General features: G+C 34.8%; 1 long non-coding RNA gene across 1 annotated transcript; it reads left to right on the top strand.

Annotated features, from left to right (window-relative positions):
• Positions 1-3,399: 3,399 nt before the first annotated feature.
• LOC148781160 (uncharacterized) lies at positions 3,400-5,898 on the top strand. The gene is made up of 2 exons (XR_016059318.1): positions 3,400-3,476; positions 4,839-5,898. It is a non-coding gene; the product is annotated as an uncharacterized LOC148781160 (long non-coding RNA).
• Positions 5,899-6,615: the final 717 nt, after the last annotated feature.

Raw genomic sequence — 6,615 nt, 5'->3', positions numbered from 1 at the left:
TTTAGGTTTTGCAGTAACTAGAAGACTCCAAGAGAGTGCCAGTCCACAACTTTTAACAAGTATTTCACTCGTAACAGTTTTATCTTAGGAGTTTATATTTTGAAGATTGAGACAACATCTTATGCGTCCAATCGATAGGCAGCCAACTTATTGGAATTGAGTAGGGGTGGCAACGGCTCTGGTCCGGCCGGATATGGAGAAAACAATATGGGACCTGAACCCTACCCACCAAAAAAAAATTTAAAAATATATATATATATATATATATGTATATGTATTATTTAAATATTATAATTAAAAATATATAATTAGTAATTATTAATTAAATACTATTAAAATATTATATATTAAATATTATTATATAATAACACTATTTGGGTTAGGTCCAGGTCGACTTTGACCCGAATAGTGGTCAGATGCAATATTTGGACTTAGACCCGACCCGCCAGGTCCAATTCTTGGACCCATACCCGGATCCAGGTCGGATCCGGACATCATGTCCAGGGTGGAGTCCGGGTCCATTGCGACCCCTAGAATTAAGCTTTCCTGTTATGTGTTTATTTTTTTAACAAATGAGATCCTAATGTGACTGAAAACTATGTTTTAGAGGCATTGGTTGAGAGGGGCTGCCCTCTGAATGTTTTCACTCAGATGACAGCATCTCTGTTGATATCAGTTCATTTGCTTGTCCATGGTCGTAAACTCTCTTTTTAATGACTTCATTAAGATTTTAAACCATTAGGCTATGAATAAGCTTCTCAATCTACCATAAGATCAATGAATGTCATGTCATATGATAGGTAACAAGTTTTGAAACTCAAGGGAATTATGACTAAAAGAAGTGAGTTATGGTAGTTAGGCGGCCAACATATTGTTAAAATTATCCATGAATTTTGAAGGATTTACGGTCGCACTGATAGTATGATATTTGATAAAGCAAAATGGCATATCATTATTCATATAACCGATTTTTTTTTTTTGGTTTAACCCATCTCATAACAAAAAACACTCTAGAATTTGTTATTCATTTGAATGAAAATATAAAAAGACAATAACAAAAAAAAAAAAGGATAAAACAAACATAAAATATCAAAGAGTACTCTAATTTCACTGAATTTGCAATTGCTTGACAGTTACATAATAAGTACACTTTATTCAGGATCCGAAACTATGCAACACAAGCTTTAACTAAGGAAAGTTTTAATTGGGCTTCAGAAACCCGAAAACCAATAAATATGAGAGAGAATATTATACTCTAGAGTGAGAATATTATACTCTAGAGTGAGAAAGTCTCGGACAATGTTTTGCTGTTCTTACCGTTAACTTTATTTCATTGTTGAGACCGCTTGAAAGGTACATGACACTCCCATTGATCTTACCGTTCTTTGTTGGTATCATCGGTGTAGAGAGAGAGTGTGTGTCTGCATTGGAGACAAGAGGAAGAATGTGAGAGGTCTAGAGAGAGAGAGAGCGTTGGAGAATGTTTTGCTTTTATTTGAAACTATCTGAAATGCACATTATACATTCATGGTGAGGTTTGTATAAGGTGTCAACCTTATATTATTGAAATAAGGTGCACCTCAAAACTATGCCACTTACAGTTTTGGTGGCCCCTTGCGATGACATGAACAATTATTGTTGGCAATAAAAATTTATAGTTCCAAAACTGGTGACGACCAAATAAATTTATAAATAGTTGAAAATCTCGAAAATAGATAGTCTAGATAATGTGTTAGAAGATGAGCTTTTTTTAATTCTATAAATCTATTTTTTTTTATGGCTATGAATCTCGAGGTCGAGATGATCGATTTGACGTTTTCTATACTAAAAACAACCTTCTCTAGTGGGTTTTTTAGGTCAGCCGTACTCGTATAATGTAAAGTTGACACCTTATATAAATTGTTTTTCTACATTCATTACGCATAGACCGAAGTCAAAGGAACAAAAGGAAAAGGAAATTTATGAAAAAGAAACACATTTAATTTATCAATTACTTAATATTTTATAGATTTTCAATTGTTCCAATTCATTATCAGGAGTATTTTTATCGGATATTTGAAATTAAATAGAAATATTTAATAGAATTTATAAAATTAACTAGAGAAGTAAATAAAAGTGTTAAATAGTTCATCTCTTGGGTATAATAAATTTACCTAAGTGACATTAAGGTAATACTAAAAAATTGTCTTTAATTTTCATTTTTCATAGCGATAATTTTTTTAAAAAAACAATGAACTTAATTTAAAATAAGGCTTTTTCTTTAAAACAATTGTTTTTTTTCGAGAGGTGTGGCTTCTATAAAGTACCAACTTTATACTATCTAAATAAGGTGTATCTCTTTCTGGTAAAAGATACAATTATGATGCCGAAATCCCTTACGATAGCCTAAAAATTTATTTTGGCAGCTACCTATGACTTTTAAAGCTCAAAAAACAGTGTAGATCGAGTAGATCTATAAACACTTAAATTTTTTGAAAATAGATAGTCTAATTAAAGTGTTATAATATGCATAATGTTTAGGACTTGAAATTTTTTCTTTTTATATTTATACATCTCAAAGTCGAGAAATCCAATTTAAGGGTTTTTCAACGCCCAAATAGCTTTTCGGGGAAATTTTGATGTTCCCTTTACTTTTATAATAAAAGGTTGACACATTGTAGACCTTTTTTCTCAATTTAAAACAAGGAATTCACTGAAAACAATGCATTTGATGTAAAAAAAGAGGTTCTAAAAAATCAAAGGCACACCTCCAATATTTGTCATAAAATGTAATTTTGGTGTTGAAAATTATTGGGATGGCTCAATAATCTATTTTTATCTCTAACTATTTAATTATAAAGTTTACAAATAATTAAAATAAAACATATCTATAAAGACACGAAATTTTAAAAAATAGATGGTCTAGATAATATATTGAGATGTACTATTTTTGATACATAAAACCCTTTTTTTATTTTTTATATTTATACATCGCGATGTCAAAAGGATCAATAGCTATTGTCAGATATCAAAACAGCTTTTTTTTTTTTCTTTCTTTCTTTCTTTTTTTTTTTTTTCTTTTTTTTTCTTTTTTTTAAAAAAAAAAAAAAAAGCTTTAGAGGTGCACTTTAATTCTACACACCCCATGTAAACTTTTTCCTTTAAAAAATTAAGGAATTTGGGTTAGTTCGAAATCAGGAATTTTCCGATATTTTGGTCCCGCATTTGTCAACCGAAATCGCGGAAATGCGCCGCGGAAAAAGCTGGCATGAAGCTCTGAAGTATGTATATAAATGGCGCCATGCGCGGTGCTTGGTCAAATCCATTCAGCTTTTTCTCTTTGTTTTTCAGTGTTTACCTCTCTCCCACTCTCTCATCTCTCTCTCTCTCTCTCATCTCTCTCTTCTTAGTTGGCGGCATATTCAAAGCCATATTCACTGAGTAGCTGTAAGTTGCGGGCGAAGCGGAAGGCCACTGTCTCGCTTTATCCTTCTCTGGTAACTCTCTTGTCTCTCTGTGCAATTTTCTCTCTGTATTTCTAGTGTTCTCTCTGCATTTCTGTCTTTAAGGTGCTTTTCTCTCTCTCTGCAATTTTCTCTCTGTATTTCTAGTGTTCTCTCCGCATTTCTATCTTAATGTGCTTTTCTCTCTCTCTCTGCAATTTTCTCTCTGTATTTCTAGTGTTCTCTCTGTATTTCTATCTTTAAGGTGCTTTCTCTTTCTAGAGCTCGTTTTTTACTCGGTATTTCTGTCGATAAAGTATTCTTTCTATCTGTATTCTATCGGTAAAGTGTGTCCCAGCATTCCTCTATTGTAGGCTTTTAGACTCTTCCTCGTTCTCTCTCTTCATCTTTATTTTCATGGCTTCAACTCATTGATCGCTGGTTTTTTTGGGAAATTGGATTTTCCTACTATCAAAAGTCCCAGATCTACGCGTCAATGGCCACTTCATAGTTTTATGCTCTGGTTTCCTCTTCTATCTACTTAGATCTGCTTCATTGCGACTTCACAGTCCAGATCCAAGGGTTCATCCGTTTCTCTTTCTATCTGCTATATTCTTGGTACGACATATATGGCATTGAAGTCTAGTGTTCCTGGAAGTACTCGAAGGATTTCGTGCTCTTTCCCCTCTTTAAAATCTGCTACATTTTTTGTTGCTCTTTCCCCTCTTTAAAATCTGCTACATTTTTTTTTGTTGTGTTGAATTGAGAGCTTCGTCCTGTTTTCTCAAGATTCTGCTCATTTTTGCTGAGGTTTATTAAGTGTTTGATGAATTACTTTTGCAAGGATCTGCTTGATTTTTGTTAAATTTTTGAGAAATGAAGAGCTTCATGAATTTTTTATCTACAGATTCTGGTTGATTTTTGCTGAAATTTTGAGAAATTTTGAGAAATTTAGAGCTTTATCCATTTTTTCCTCTTATAGTTTTTATGAAATTAAGGGCTTCATCCATTTTTTTCCTCATAGTCTTTATATATCTACTGGAAGTTTGGAAAACCTAGATTCTCTCTCTTGTTTTTTCGATGTTATCTAAATTCTCTATTAAAATCTTGAGAAAATTCAGTGATTTTACAAAGTATTGTTGGACTTAAGTCTCACAGGACCTATGACGAAAATTGACGAAAATTGTTATCCTTTTTATCTCTCTAAATCCACCATCCACAATTGAAGAAGCTATTTATCTTTTAAAAATTAGCTTGTTGCTCTGCTACATATACTTCTATGTCTCTCCTAAAATCCATAAATGATGAAGCTTGTTCTTCTTCTGCATCTCTTTAAAATTCACCATTGACGAGGCTTTGCTGCAATCGACCGTCTCATTATCTCTGCTAAAGAAGCTTATATTTCTCGATTTCCAGGCCTAATCAAGAGATCAATGGCGAAACTCATCAGAGCTTCCTGTTTCTTTCTCATCTTCATGGCGTTCTCAACCATCTCCCTCTGCGCCGAGCCATTTCAATCACCAGTAGAAGCTCCATCCCCTAATCACTTCCCAAAAGGCCCTTCTCCCGCTTCCCTCCCTTCACCTGCAAGCCCGCCGGAAAATCCTCCGGCCAGGTCCCCTTCTGCGCCATCGCCAGGAATCCAGAATTCTCCGGCGCCTTCGCCCGGAAACCAGAACTCTCCCGCCCCAACGCCGGATCCTAACGCCGCCGACGTTCAGAAAAGGGCCGACCAGGGACAAAACGGAAATAATGCATCTAGCGGGGGGCTAAATCCGGGACAGAAGGCGGGGATAGCTTTTGGCGTTATAATTGGGGCGGCAATCGTGGGGTTAGCGGGCTTCGTATACAAGAAGAGGCAGGATAACATCCGACGGTCAAGATACGCTTACTCCGCCAGGCGAGAGCAACTCTGAACCGTCGATTCCCTGCCCCCGGGTCTCTCACTACGATTGGTTTACGATTCTTTCCATTTTGGTACATCTCTACACTTTTCAGTTTTTCACAGCGTAAATAGATTTCTCTCTCTAGACGCATCCATTTATTTTCTCTCTCTAGACTCTATCATAGTTGGATTGGAAGACCCACCAATTTAAATTCTCTCTCTAGATTCAATCAATTTTCATAGTAGTTGGATTGGAAGTCAAAGTTTCTACAGTAAATTCCTTTTGGATTTTTCGTAGTAGCTACATTGTAGTTTTCAGTCTCTCTCTCTATTGCTCTTTCTCACTATGGGTTTTTCTTGGTTGGGGTTAAGTTTTTTCAGCTGGGGTGGAATTCTTGAATGATTCTTTGGTTGGGGATTTTGTTGTTAGGGTTATCAGAGAGGTAGGGGATTGGATGGGAAGCTCTTTCATTCTAGTTTAGAATTTTGGATGGACGGTTGTGATGCAATTTGGTGCTCATTGGAGCCCATCTCATATATTCTATGTGGACTATACAACAATAATAATAATAGACATCATTGATATTGTCATATTTTGTTTTAGTTGGTACCGATATCTCTCTCTCTCTCTCTCTTGCATCCTCTTCCTTGAAGTTAGCTTATATAATAATATTAATAGGAAAAAGTTCATATAAGGGTGAGGCCTAAAAATCATATTAAAGGACACCTAAAAAGTTTAGTTTTTCGATGCTTAAAAATCTTTAAATCGATCATCTCCATCTCAAGATATATGGTATAGTATTTCCCCCGGGGCATTGCAAAATCATATGGTATTATCATTTATATTTATTTTTTACTTAAAAAATATCACAATCACTTTTAGTGGTCAGATTATAACAAGGGTGGTTGTGTTGTTTGTTATCGCACTCAAAATCTCTAAAAACTTCTTTAGAAACTTGAGTTCTACATCTACCAGCCCAAAGTGTTTGCGACTTTTGTATGCTAAAGGTAACAATCCTATTGTATGTGATTCCTTCCTTGTAATAAATTGTAGTTTTTCTAATGCATATTTACCCAAGCACAATTTCAATGGCGGAATGATATTCAGGATTTTATAATGATGCTCAAATGGTGCACACCAATGTTTTAAAAAACGGATCGGTGACTCGGATCGGGTTTCTAAAAAACCGATCCGGATCGACGAATCGGCGATCCGGATCGAGAATCGGGTGAATCGGTCAGAATAAAGCTTAAAAAAAATTCGAAAAAATTATTAAAATTCATTATAAATATTGTTTTTTAGGAATT

This window comes from Amborella trichopoda, chromosome 7 (assembly GCF_054954075.1).
Source record: "Amborella trichopoda isolate Santa Cruz 75 chromosome 7, AtrichopodaSantaCruz75HAP2 v2.0, whole genome shotgun sequence".
Lineage (NCBI taxonomy): Eukaryota > Viridiplantae > Streptophyta > Magnoliopsida > Amborellales > Amborellaceae > Amborella > Amborella trichopoda.
This window is presented reverse-complemented; position numbering and strand designations above follow the sequence as displayed.